Genomic DNA, 15,383 nt, shown 5'->3' with positions numbered 1-15,383 from the left:
AAAAAAAAGAACCAAATACCAGAAAGGTTTACATGAGTTTTTACTCAAATCTTATTATATGCACATTAATAAACTTGATTCCTTTCCAAGTATCTTTTCATCGAAAAAATAGACAGTGAAAACAAATCAACATCTCTAGCATTCGCCTCTCTTAATGCTCTATCTATCGGATTATTAAAACTATAATTGGTTGGACAAAATCGTATTTTGAACAGTTCTCGGTTCCTGAAATTTATAGTGCAACAATTCAATCTTATCCTCTCTAAGAGATATTTACAATCTGTGTAATTATTCAAAATTTTATATATAAACATTAAATCAAAATTTCTCCTTCTGTTTTCTAATGAGTTTAATCCTAGCTCCTGCTGTAAACTTGAATAATTTAAACTACAAAGAGGAATATTTTTCTTGAAAGCTATCCAGCGTATGAATTTTCTTTGTACCATTTCGATGTTTTTGACGTGATCACTAGTTTTTCGTATTTATAAAACGCATTCTCCAGAACGGAAGAGCTTAGAATATCGAGATTACACTATAGGCTACCAATTCAACAAGGAGTGTTAGAGGTGAAGAAGACCTATCTTGAAGGTTTTATTCTTTTAATTATTTCGAATTTCCAGGCCATGAAATCGAACGTTTCCATTCTCCCTCTTTCTCCCTGCTTGATTACTACAATATGCGGTTCCTGCAATTCGAGAATTTGAGCAAATGCATACTTGGTACCATCTTCGCTCAGAGAGTTTGGAGAGTGGATTGAGTTGGAACTCCTTTCCTGCCAGATGGCGCTAGGATGTTTTCCTTCACCATAACGACCACCGATATAAATTCGTTTTCTTGGAGATGGGAGTCTTTCTCTGAATAGGTTGAATGAGACCAAAACTATGGTCGGCACTCGGGTCAGCATCTATTATTTCTCGACAAAATGGAATTTTTGTTGATACTTTGAGCTTTGAGTGATAGTGTTCTTATACGGCCTTCATCTACTTCATGTATCTTCAAGGATCAGTAATCAGGACAGTGTTAACTGGCTCTACTGCCAAAATAAATGTTTGAAATACTCTTTAACTCTACGTTATTTATCGAATAATGAAAATAGCGTGGACAAACAGTCCCAAACAAAAATGATACATCTCAGAAACTGTTCTTCGTCATTGATGACATTCTTCGAACGGAATTTCATGATCACGATACATTTTGCCAGGTTTATCACAAGAATGTGTGAATCAATTTGAGAAAAATTATATGGAAATTATAGTGTGTATTGTAATTGATTTTTTCGCGTATTGTTGATCATTATTCAATAATCGAATGAAAATATTACGTTGTATGGATCACTGCCTATTGCAATTAATTTTGCCTTACCTTGAAAATTCCTTTTATAGTATGCGGTCATCAGTTTTCATTGCCAGGATAATACTCTTACATGGTTATGTGTATCGTTACCACCCAACAATTTTCATTCTAATTATAGAAGTTATAAATGAATGATTCATACCGGCAACATCCGACTGGATTAAAATATATTGAAGTCAATTCAAAACCTCATACTTGATTGTCTGATGAAACCTGAAGAACTTTCTATCTCGGGGTACCATTACACTACAACGAATTTCTGAGGAGAAAGATGAATATGATATCGTATATCATCGTCACGAATTTGAATGTTCTATCGACAAATTCAAAGAGAAATCAAAAGTACCTACTACTCTCCACCCATCAAAATTTCAGGTTTAAGATAGCGGCAAATTTAATTCAAGAGTGAAAGTTACCAGAGATTGTACGGTATTAACTTAATTAAACGAATTTGGGATCGTCATTCAGAAGCGCTTTTTCTGACAGGAACGCGAAGCTGAAATTGAAAATTTTCAATATCGTCCAATTAGGGATTTGGCGAAAATAAATGTATTCTGTATTACCTAATCCCTTCCGTTTAAACTCCGCTTATTTGTTTAATTTTAGTGGAATTCATTTCTAGGCTGACCAGATAAGAGAGTCCTAGATTTGAGAGACAGTTGGGTATTTGTAGAAAACATGAGTTTATGATATTGCAAATATTATGTAATTCAAACTTCGTTTATGGAATAAGAATGCAAGTAGGTGCAATATAGATTGACAAATGTCTAGCCTAATTGCATTAAGCTGCAATTCAAATAGGATTTCACATGTAAGATGGCGTAATTTGAAATATTCATCATTTTGTAACTGAAATTCTACGCGAATTGAAAATATGCGGTCAAGAATTATACATCTCGAAACTATCAATGTTTGAGCTTTCAATCCCATGATATTATGGTAGTAATAAACTACCAAAGCTGGATTGAAAAATTTGTTTTGGGCTAATCATGACAAATATGTGGGTTAGAAAAATTAGGATCCTATGACATGCAATTTGGGGATTGGAAAGCAAACCTTTTCAGAATGAAGCTATCAATGAAATTTGATATTTCCTCCTCTCTATATCAATTCTAGTAGGTACTTCAAGTACGAAACAATATATCTAAGAAATACAATGTTCATTTTAATTGTTCAATGTTTCCTTTCATCTTCGTAATATTCCGCTCTCATCTAATTTGTTTGTAGAAGAATGCCTTCATTTTATTTTCACCTACAATGGGGTATTTCATTCACCTAATGGACACGCTTTTGCAAGAATGTGCTGAAAGCGTATTACGAAATGAATTGCAAATCATAATAAACACACAAGTCCATTTGTCACCACATCTCGTGTCACTAATTTAGTTCGCTGGATTCATCGTAACTGCATAATAATGTTTATTGTTATGATGATGACTCATTTTGAAGATTCCACAGCTAGCACCTTGAATTCTATCAATTGTACGCCTACGTTTGACGAACGCTGTCCATGTTAACGAAAGCAGGATAAGATAATGTGCATCAGCTCCTCGTGTAGTTTAGCGATTTGACTAAAATTTTCATAACTAGTTTCCACTGCATGTATCAAATCAAAATTCTTTTTTCAATACTCAAACTTTTATGAAATATGTCAACAAGGCCTTTCGAATAAATATCTATACTAAAAGTGGTGTACTGAACAACCTTATGTGTATTAAAGGACTATATGAATTGTTACTATGGATGAGACTTGGGTACATTTCTACGATCCAGAAACAAAGCAACAATCGATGGAATGGCGACACTCTGGTTCTCCAAGACCTAAGAAGTTTCGTGTCCAAAAATCTGCTGGAAAAGTTTTTGCTTCAGTTTTTTGGGATTGCCATGGAGTAATCATGATTGATTTTTTGGATAAGGGTAGAAAAATAACCGGAGATTACTATTCGACATTACTGACCACTCTATGGGAAAAAATCAAAGAGAAAAGACGCAGAAAGCTATCCAAAAGTATTTTGTTTTTGCAGAACAACGCCCCTGCACACAAATCTCATGTTGCCATGCAAAAAATCCGTGATTTAGGGTTTGAATTACTAGAACACCCCCCTTATTCACCAGATTTGGCTCCATCTCCTTCCTCAACTAAAAAAAAGTTTAAAAGATCGTAAATTTTCTTCCAAGTATAGGGGGTAATAAGAGCTGTGGAGGTTTGGTTTGCAGAGCAAGAAGAAACACTTTCTTTGAAAGATCTAGAGACGTTGCAGGTTCGCTGTAATAAATATATCCAATTAAGAGGAGATTATGTTGAGTAATAAAATATTTTGACATTTTGTTTGGTTCTAAAGTACGCTAAGAATTTTGCAATATATCCTCGTACAGTAGAGAAACAAAATTATGAAAAGCTGAAAAAATTTAATAATTAAATTCTAGCTGATATTCCTCTTCGAGTTGATTATTCTCGAAGCACGAACATAATAATAACTCAGGCAAGTTTCGTTTGTCAACATCAACACTCCAGCTGATACTGCCGACGTTTCCATTTCGTGAATTCCATAAAGCTATCGCTGCCGTCTTTTGTTTCAGCACATAAAACATTAAACGTGAGACGTTTGAGAAACAATGAAGTGTAACGGTTACGACATGAGTTTGCTCTTCTCGGAGTTGCAACATGGTAGAATTAAAGATGCAATCTCTGCCGTCCTTATCATTTGGTATTTCCAGCTGAAACGTAGGGATCTCTGAATGGGTGATACGGCCAAACTTCTCGGAAAATTCGAACGATGACTCAGTAATGATATCTTTGTTTTATCTCGAGGTTCGTCGAACTGAGAAAATTTTGATGGGAAAAATGGTCGGATGGATCCAAATCTGGTGAATAAGGGGGGTGTTCTAGTAATTCAAAGCCTAAATCACGAAATTTTTGCATGGCAACATGAGATTTGTGTGCAGGGGCGATGTCCTGCAAAAACAAAACAACTTTGGATAGCTCTCCGCGTCTTTTCTCTTTGATTTTTTCCCGTGGAGTGGTCAGTAATGTCGAATAGTAATCTCCAGTTATTGTTCTATCCTTATCCAAAAAATCAATCATGATTACTCCATGGCAATCCCAAAAAACTGAAGCAAGATCTTTTCCAGCAGATTTTTGGACACGAAACTTCTTAGGTCTTGGAGAACCAGATTGTCGCCATTCCATCGACTGTTGCTTTGTTTCTGGATCGTGGAAATATACCCAAGTCTCATGCATAGTAATAATTCGGTTTAAGAAGTCTACATCGTTTTCAAATCGAGCACAGATCGAACGCGATGCTTCTACCCTTGCAAACTTTTGGTCAACACTCAAACATTTGGGCATCCATTTTGCAACAATTTTTCTCATGTCCAAATTGACGTGAACTATAAGATGAATTCGACGGTCTGATAAAATCATGTCAGGAACTGTATCGATATTTTCGGGGACTGACCAGAAACTGTCCTTCCCGATCGGTCATCATCTTCAATGGAAAATTTCCCTCTTTTGAAGCTTGCAGTCCAATTTTTCACGGTCGCATACGAAGAAAATTGATCACCAAAGGTATTAAGCAAATCTTCGTAAATCTGCTCACCTCACCCTTCTAAATACAAGTACTTGATGATGGCTCGATACTCCAATTTTTCGATTTTAACAATTTCGGTGGACATCTTCTTTCTTTTTATTTATTACGTAATTCTGGTATACTTTTTTGACCTCAAACTTCACACTGACACTTCTGATGAGTTATTGTTCGTTGCTATGGTAACACAATATTTTTTATGCATGGAACTGGTCTAGGCTAACTAGATATCAATACATCGTCGTAAAATAAAAATAGAGCGATAACTTATTTCCCGTAAACGTAATCGTGAATATAATCTCCAAATGAACAAGAAAACACAGATTCTTATTCTGACCTCGAGACTTGGAGGCGAAATATACACAGATGTAGTTCCCATGAACATCCTGCCATATGAGCTCATGAGTCTTGTAGCTGTCGTATTCCCAGCAAAACCAAAACGAATTATTAATGGCCTTATGTTTATTTCTTCCCAACGTTGCCATGTGTTCAGGATTTTTTACCCAATTCAAAACTCATTTGGTACAGATTCGTTACTATTGGACAAGATCTTACCTGTTAGAAGTTGCATCAATTATTTTGATAGGTATTTTGAGGGCTTATTCTATCCATATATTTCTTCCGAATTGTACTGTAAAGAAAGGCCCAAATATGTACTAATTATACACAGGTGAGATAATTAGGAAACACAATGATTAGTTCATTGCCTTCTAGTAAAGCCCACCATTCAATTCATACCGTTTAATGAGTTTAAAAATAAGAAACTTTTATGTCAGTTTTCAACTTGAAAATAGTTTGAATGTTCGGGAATTTTCTTGCGAAAGCCTGATCTGCAGAACAACACAGTTGAACATTGATGGCTATGGCAATGTCAACAAGCCCAAAAGTGCCTTATAAGTCATCATGAGGGACTTTAACACACAGCATCAGCGAAATGGACCTGAAAATTCTCGACAAAGTAGTTTGTGTGAGTAAAACCCGATGTTTTTTTCATAAATAACAATCTGGAGTCTACAAACTGCGTTTAATGCTCAGAACTTGCTGTCATTTTGCAACAACCTTTATGCATCTCCAACTGCAAGTAGGTTTCTTCTCATGTTCAGATTTTTCTGCAGAATTTCAGCCGATAGACTTGGCAACCCCGATTCATAAAGTACGTTCTTATTCAACAATCCGCCACGTTCACTTATGGTTTTGTGACCTTCTTGTGCCGTCTGTGAGCATAAAACTTTATACGTTAAATACATATCCCTTCATTCAAAGAGCCCTAAGCGTGTTTTCTATTCATATATATATAAAGCCCCTTAACGACACGTAATATACAAGGAATTTATGAAATGCAACCTGTCTCGTCCCAGCTTTTACCTCTGAAAATGGTCCTCACATTCCAAGAACTTCTGCTACACGCTACACCTTTGAACACAGTGGTTTTGACCCTCGAGAGCGTTAGTTATGGATGAAGAATAATGTCTCTACTCGAAAGTTCGCTTTTGGGGAAAATACCTCGTAATGAATATGGCCTCCAACAATTTTCGGCATCCATTCATAATCTCCTGACCTGATCAAGATAACGGTTGTATTCATTTTCAAGAAATCCGAAAAAATACTAACGTAATTTTTATAATAATCTTGAGGAATGTAAAGAGGTTGTATAATAATTTCAATTTATTTCTGTACACATGTTACATATGGTACAATTTTTCGCCAAATCTGTATAAAAAACCGAATTCAATATATTCTAGAGTGAAAGAATGGAATCAAAATGTTGAAACAATGAATTAATGAAACACTGAATCCAAAACTGGAAACAAATGCTAATCAATCAAGTAAAATGAATAATTTCAATATAAAACAAATTTCCATTATTGAATTTTACTGTGAGATTTATAGGTGGTTTATGTCACATAATTTTTTCGTCTATTCGTTAAGGCAGTGTGTTATCAAATCTCACTTGTTTTTCATCATGAGCTTTATATAAAATTTTCGGTTTTTCTGTAAACGGAATTCCACTTGTAATTCAATGTTGAAGGCAGATTTTTGTGTCGTAATGTTCGGCAAAGTATAAAAACATACTTGACATGATCTAACAAAAGAGAGCACTTTGAAAAAACTAAAGACATTAAATCACACCTAGCGTACAATGAAAAGTGAATACCTTGTCTGATCTTGACCCCTCAACCATTTGAACTAAGTAATTATAGCTCTCCCACTAGGAGTGGTTCCACAATCGATTATTACTTTCATATCTCCTCAAGAATTGTGGTGAATTTGAATCAATAAAACAGGCAGACAAGAATTAAAATCGTAGTGTAGAAAAACTATCAGACATATGCAGGAAACGCCTTTAGTTATAAGATATATTATGTATAGTGCACTGAAAATAATTAAATGGAATGTTATCTATTATTATTGGCTCGGAAAGAATGCAGAAATAATTTCTGCGTCAATTAGGACTCTTGAAAAATTTTCATGGCATTGAAGTAAATGTTCTTTCCCCAAAATGAATAAATTACTTTTTGTTCGAAAGAGTTCTTGAGTTTGATTCAACTGTAATTAAATGCACACAATTTCTCTCAGAATAACGAAGGTTTTAGAATACGAAAAAGATCAGCATAAATGGAGAAAGTATTTTGCAATTTCAGGCCACAAGGGCAGCAAAGAAAATAATTATAATTTTGCAAAATCTTCAAGGAATGTTACTTGTTGACTAAGAGATGGTTTATTGCAAAAGAAATTGTAGAAATATATAGGGTGCATCAACTTTTTCCGACAAATTTCATGGTTATGATGGTTCTAAGTAGAGATCATATTGTGAAAAGTGTTCGAGATAAATATTTTTTTTATCGAATTCCTCTATGTAATTTGCATAGTAATTTGAGATACCTAGTTTCTAACTAAAAATTGCTTGTGTACTCAATTCTGATATGTGTTCGATATACTTCCTTTTTCCACCATTGGAAAACTAATTGAGGAGGAATGCAAACTATCTGAAGGAATACCTAAGCAATTAAAGCAGTCATTTATGATACGCCTACGTTCATCTTTCTCTCATTCAACAGGCTACATCATCTTAATTATTGCGTCTACATAAAAGGAACTACCATTTTATTTCCCTATCTGATATCATAGAGCTCCAATCAAAACTCCATATCACTTGGAAAGCCACATGTTTCCTTTTATCTATTTTATACTGTCATAATCATAAATCGATGCTTACCTCAGCTCTAATCCATGATTTGAAGTCGAACGAAAACGAAATCTGAACGACCTGAAAAAAAGGTATTCATAAGTGAACATCATCTAGGATTTCTCCGAATAAATATGAGTCACACATACGCTTGTAAACAACACATCCACTCTCGACGGATGGAAACTCTCATCATAATATCATTTTATAAAGGATTGTTATAAAATATGGAATCGAGTAAGTATATAAGAAGACGTTGTATATATTCTGCAAATCTTATACTTGCGCTTGCACCGGAAATACTATCGATTTTTGTAATTCAAAAGGTAAGCCTGTATATTCTTGCAGATTTCTTTAAATCGTTCTTAAAAAACAAAAATAAATCGATTTAGAAGTTGACTAAAGATGTGCCAAATTTGTTGTAGAGGTTTTGGTGAGTTTATTTTTTTGCTTTTCATTCAACAGATTTTCTCAAGTTTGTGTTAGCGCACATAATTCTTGCGTAAGTTAATTTGTTTGTATCACTCATTCCTAGTGTTTAATTGTTCTGCTTCTTCGTATTTAATTGAAATCAAAACTTTTGATACAGGGTGACAATTTGAAAACTTGCCAGTCCAATTATGTCACGACAAGGATGATTTCAGGTCAATTTCTATTCCTAGGGGGACATATTTTGAGCAGAATTGTAAGCCAAAATCTCCTCAACCCTAGGTGTAGGAGCTATCACCCCAAAATTCTCAATAGGGAATAAGGGGTGAGCTACACCTCAATTGAAAGATCACTTGTCCCTCTACATGAATGGTTTGCAAATTTTATTGAGTCCTTGAAGTAGTTACAGGGGCTGACAATTTGAAAACTTGCCAGGCCAATTATGTCTCGGCAAGAATGTTTTCAGCGAAAATGCCGGAACAGGTCAATTTTTATTCGGAGGTGGACATGTTTCTAGCAGAATTGTAAGCCAAAATCTCCTGAATCTCAGGTGTAGGGGTTGTCATCCCTAAATTCTTAATAGGGAATAGAGGGTCAGCTAAACCTCAATTGGAAGACAATAGAATTATGTAGAGGGACATATTGTCTTCCAATTTTGCTCAAAATATGTCCCTCTCTTTTCAAAAATTGACCTGTTTCGGCTTTTTCTTTGAAAACATCCTTGTCGATACATAATTGGCCTGGCAAGTTTTCAAATTGTCAGCCCCTGTAACTACTTCAAGGACTCAATGAAAATTTTGCAAACCATAGTATTCATGTAGAGGGTCAAGTGATATTTCAATTGAGGTAAATCTCACCCCCTATTCCCTATTAAGAATTTAGGGCTGATAGCCCCTACATCTAGGGTTGAGGAGATTTCGGCTTACAATTCTTCTCAAAATATGTCCCCTCCGAATAAAAATTGACCCGTTCCGGCATTATCTCTGAAAACATCCTTGTCGCGACATAATTGACCTGGCAAGTCATTAAATTGTCAGCCTGTGTATAAAGATTGCTACCTGCTGCAGCGTTTATTCTGTTCACCTTATTGTATGAAATTTTCAATCAAAAATAGTTCCTAGTTCAAAAATGATCGACATCATTGGATACCTAATTTTTCCATACATTATACTCGATTTTTTGCAGGAATTTTATTCAATTGATGATATCCTGAACCTTTATTGTATAGGCATCTTTTTAACTAGAATTAATGGTAAACCACAAGTTGAAAAATTTTTTCAAATCAATATTGGAATATTCTTCAGATGGAAATATTCTTGGTGAATTATTCCAATTAAAATAATGATTTCGTTGGCAATAATCTCCCTTGAGGGCGTCAGAAATTCAGTGATTGGTTTTCAAAGACAAATGATCATGCAATTAAAAAAAGAACCTTCAAGCAGTGGAATCTTTATCGAGTGGAAATATTGTCTTGATATTTTCCACAAATAAAAAGAGTTTAACTCGCTGCACCAAGTACACAATCATTAGAATGTTTCTTGTCGTTTTCATACACTTACGTCAAAAAAAATATCAACAAAATTCCATTCGATTCAAACACGCGAACATCAATGGTATTCTGAAGGTCAAAATCAAATGACTGTGGTCATGAATAAATTTTCCGCAATTTCAGCGACATGAAACGACCATATCGTCATATGTTTTTCAAATAATGCTTATGTATAAAAGCGGACTAATATATGTTGTCATTATTTATCTTATAGATGAATCATGTTTTGTTTCGAGATTTCAGATCTCGAAATGCTATAAATAATTGAATCGTCATTCCTGTCATGATTCAAAAGTTTCGGTTGGTTAATTTCAATAACGAGCTTTTGAAATTGATGGAATAGTTCATTTTTTCTAGTACGAATACCAATAAGTAAGATGGGTGCAAAGTAAGAATGGTAAATTATTATTTTTAGATTCATACCTTCTATGATATTATGCTCAAAGTCAAGTATTTTTATTGGAAGTGAACAAAAACAATGAATTCAAAAAGGAAGCTAGAAAGATGCTTCGTGCAGTAAATGTGTTAGATATAGGGGCGTAAGTCGGATGTCTAAATAATTAACGTCTCAGTCCCTTTATTGAATTGAGGAAATAAGTCATGGTGCCCATAAACCGCTGGTTCGAAGGCTTATAAACCAAACTGTTGTCTGAAATTGTCAAGAAGACATTGAACTTGACATACGAACTCTCAGCATGAAGTTCCACTTGCATAACCAGTTTGCGAATTCATGAAATTTCAAATCAAAAACTGGAGACGATGCAGACTATAATAATAATTGATGATACAGGTACATCGAAACCAGAACCACCCGACAAAACATCTGGTTTTTCATCGAGTTTATCCATGAATATTTAGCATTAAAAAATATCACCTGGTATGTACCCCCTTTGTTGCAGAAAATAAACGTTCATTAAGGTAAAAAAAGGCTGATATTTTTTAGGAGTTTTCGAATGAATTTCCCAGAAATCTGAGGATTGAAATCAATTTTTAGCCTCTCTAGACAGAGGTCTGAGACTCCTATTTTGTAGGGTGGTGAAATAGGTTCGATTTTGTTTTTTTTTTGAAATTTCGGGAATTCTGGAAACTCTACCACAAAGGCCACAATGGTGAAGGATAACAACCTAATGATATGCTATGCAGTACATATCCAATCGAGTTCTGTGATTCACAAGAAAATAATTCATTTTAACGGGCAAATAGTCTTTCGGCTCAACGAGTTTTCCATTTTCTCACATGAGTGGTTTCTTCTGTTCGTTCCATTTATTCCGAATGCACAAAAGAACTGATGTACCAAGCTCAAATAATTATCAACCTGTCGCCTAATGTAATCAACGCATGATCTCATTTCGTTTCAACACTGTTTTTCCATTTCTTTTCAATGCATTTTTCGCACCAATGCACACAGGAGTGACAAGAAATAAACGAATCTGTTTAGCCCAATTATTGTGTGATGTTTCACTTTCATCTTTCAGATCTAGAACTTTAGTTGTTAGTAAATACATCGAAGGTTCAATTGAATTTGAGTTCTAGATATTTCAATTGTGTAAATTTACAAAGTTAACAATTGTTGCTTCATGGTATCACTTTTTATACTTGGTAAATAGAAAATGACCTTTACAAAGCAGTATCTCCATGTAGCCACTATTAAGTAGAAGGTTATATTGAGCACTTAAGGTTACATTTGTGATAGAAAAGGTTCAGCAATATTATATCAAGTTATTATAATACCCATCCCTGAAATTATTCAATGTTCTTGCCATATTGGGTTCAAACGGAATAATTATTCTTTATTTTTCTTCTAAATATTATTAGATTAGTTATTTTCTCAAAATAATGGAGTTTGGGAATCAGCACAGTCTCCAAAATGATGACAATTTTCATTCCTTATCCAGTTTCCGATAGTTAATTTTACAAATTATATTAGGGGATGCTTTGTATTGAAGGAATACGATGAAAAAAAAATAAAAATCATGTTTATTATTCTCAAAATAATAAAAAAGATTTTCAACTGAATTGCCAATTTTAGGAATGGGACATAAAAAATAACACCCTGAAAAGTTCCCATTTTTAATGATTTTCGAGTAGTTTTTCTTTCAGGAAAATAATCGTAGATAGAAATGTGATACATACTCTGAAAGAACAACTATTCTAGTAATAAATCTCAGAACTTCATCCATTTCGGTACCACCGTTCGGTCTTGACGAATTCTTAAGTGAAATTTGCAATTTTTGAAAAATGCCATTTTCAAGATGAAAATCTAAACGAAGGGGGATAGGCTTTCAAAATTGCTCGCAATAGATTCAGCGTGTTCGAAAACCTATATTTTCATACCAAAATTTCAAATATCTGTTCATGTTCAGGAGAAAATTATTCTTTTTGTTTTTTCACTTTTCATTTTCGAGTTGACTCCGAAGAGCTCTCCGGAAAGCAATTCTCTATTGAATCATCAATTATTTGCTCTTCTGAAATCTTCAAAACAAATTCTATGCACTCCATATCCTAGGACAGTAATAGAACATCCTGATTTTCAGACAGAGTAGCAAATAGGTCATTTTAGGGGGGTCTAACCCCTTGCTCATTTTTGACCCAAAAAATCGAGATTTTCGAAATCGAGTTTTTGTGCTAGGGTGGAAGCCTAGGCAACGCTGATTATATAACCGGAAATCCCAGTTGGATCAGAAGAATATAACAGGAGATATCGCAGATTGAAAATTTCAATTTTTGAAAAATGCCATTTCCAAGATGAAAATCTAAACGAAGTGAGATAGGCTCTCGTAAATGCTCGCAATAGATTCAGCGTGTTCGAAAACCTATATTTCCATACCAAAATTTCAAATATCTGGCCCTGTTCAGGAGAAAAAATTTTTTTTTGTTTTTCCACTTTTCATTTTCGAGTTGACTTCGAAGAGCTGCCTGGAGTATAATTCTCTATTGAAGCATCAACTGTTCGGTTTTCCAGAATATTCAGAACAAATTCCATGCACTCCATATCCTAGGATAGTAATGGTACATCCTGATTGTCAGACAGAGTAGAAAATAGGTCATTTTAGGGGGGTCCAACCCCTTGCTCATTTTTGACCCAAAAAATCCAGATTTTCGAAACCGAGTTTCTGTGCTAGGGTGGAAGCCTAGGCAACGCTGATTATATAACCGGAAATCCCAGTTGGATCAGAAGAATATAACAGGAGATATCGCAGATTGAAAATTTCAATTTTTGAAAAATGCCATTTCCAAGATGAAAATCTAAACGAAGTGAGATAGGCTCTCGTAAATGCTCGCAATAGATTCAGCGTGTTCGAAAACCTATATTTCCATACCAAAATTTCAAATATCTGGCCCTGTTCAGGAGAAAAAAATTTTTTTTGTTTTTCCACTTTTCATTTTCTAGTTGACTTCGAAGAGCTGCCTGGGGTATAATTCTCTATTGAAGCATCAACTGTTCGGTTTTCCAGAATATTCAGAACAAATTCCATGCACTCCATATCCTAGGATAGTAATGGTACATCCTGATTGTCAGACAGAGTAGAAAATAGGTCATTTTAGGGGGGTCTAACCCCTTGCTCATTTTTGACCCAAAAAATCGAGATTTTCGAAATCTAGTTTTTGTGCTAGGGTGGAAGCCTAGGCAACGCTGATTATATAACCGGAAATCCCAGTTGGATCAGACGAATATAACAGGAGATATCGCAGATTGAAAATTGCAATTTTTGAAAAATGCCACTTCCAAGATGAAAATCTAGACGAAAGGAGATAGGCTTTCAAAATTGCTCGCAATTTGCGCAATTGCGCTTTCGAAAACCTATATTTTCATACCAAAATTTCAAATATCTGACCCTGTTCAGAAGAAAATATTTTGTTTTGTTTTTCCACTTTTCATTTTCGAGTTGACTTCGAAGAGCTCTCTGGAGTTCAATCCTCTATTGACAGACAAATTCGTAGAATGTTTTGCTTTTATAGATTGAAAATTTTAAAATGCAACAATATTCAATAATTTTGGAAAAAAAGAAGAATTGGAAATTCAGAATTTTGGCAACTCCAATGCGAGTTTTCCGCAATCATCCAAATTCATCAAGTAGGATAAAATTATAATATAAAAATGTTATAATATTAATAACACATAATATACGAATTTACCATAGGTTCCACTCTTTTTGAAACTCACACTATTATCAAAGATTTATTGAAGTAATTTTTCGAAGAAACTTCTGAAATAATAAACCAATGAAGAATACAATGGCTGCTTTTCCTCTGCAGAAAAGAAACGGACAGAACGTGCAGAATGACACAAATTACACCTGTTGATTCAATCTCGTTTACCAAACTCAAACGACCTCGTGATCTCTGACATACATTCGAAGGAGGAAAATAAATCTCATGCTCTCAATTCTTCCTGAAGGGATTAGGAAGGTTGTGTTCCATTTTCAGTTCATGAAATGGACAACTATACCTTCCTCCTGTTTATTAACCTCCAGAATATTCATTTCTGTGATACAGGAATTAAAACCAATTATACCCAGAGGTTTTCTGAAATTATCAAGAGATGATCTCCATATAGTACTAACTGAAACCCCTTTGAAGTTCCAATTAAAAAAAATATGTTAATGAATGATTTTTGGAGAAGGAATTGATGAAGATTCAATTTGTTATTTGTAGTTGAATTGTACAAAATAAAATATTTTGTGACGAATATTCTTGATAGTGATAATCGAGTACTATCACTGCTTCCAGAGAAAGGTCTTCAGTTTGTTAGTCTATTAGTTTCTTAATTTGTCATCGAATTTACCGTAACATAGGTACTTACTCTTGGGTCTACTGAAGATACCCGAGGTGGCTAAATTAATTTTCCAGGAAACGTACGCACGTAAAGCATTTCAGTGATCGTAAAATCGTATATATTGAGAATTAAATTTATCTGCAGCCATTTACTTCCTCGCAAATTATTGACGGTTTTACGATTGTTACTTGAGTTGATACGTGGTTTGAATTTATAAATCAAACGATTCATTCCAGTTTTTTCTGTTAACGTTTCGTAATAAAATGTTGATTAGTTGAGTTAAACACTACTTGAATCATTCGTCGTATTATGAACCTAGGAAAAAAGCGAAAGGTAATTCAGATTCTTCTTACAGGGAGGGTTTTTGACTTGTAGATACCCTTGAGTGGGTATTCAACTCAAGTAAGTCGAAAAGAGAGGTCAAAAGAGACACTTTTTTCCAAAGATTATAGAATCTTTGCTTTTTCCCTTCTCCATTTTTCTCAATTCGCCACGGTTGAA

General features: G+C 34.4%; 1 protein-coding gene across 5 annotated transcripts in view; it reads right to left on the bottom strand.

The window, feature by feature from the left end:
- LOC123309768 overlaps window positions 1–15,383 on the bottom strand; it is a 39,382-nt gene that overhangs the window by 9,230 nt on the left and 14,769 nt on the right. For 2 of the 5 annotated variants that reach the window (XM_044893020.1, XM_044893023.1), the window contains exon 2: window positions 8,158–8,208. The exons of 2 other annotated variants lie outside the window; for them this stretch is intronic. The gene's annotated coding sequence lies outside the window, so the exon portion shown is untranslated. Of the gene's footprint in view, window positions 1–8,157; window positions 8,209–10,115; window positions 10,202–15,383 lie in introns of those variants that run through there. One more of the 5 variants, XM_044893021.1, reaches the window with a different exon arrangement.

Source organism: Coccinella septempunctata, chromosome 3 (genome assembly GCF_907165205.1).
Source record: "Coccinella septempunctata chromosome 3, icCocSept1.1, whole genome shotgun sequence".
NCBI classification, from domain to species: Eukaryota; Metazoa; Arthropoda; class Insecta; order Coleoptera; family Coccinellidae; genus Coccinella; species Coccinella septempunctata.
The sequence above is the reverse complement of the archived record's forward strand: the minus strand, read 5'-3'. Positions and strand labels throughout refer to the sequence as shown.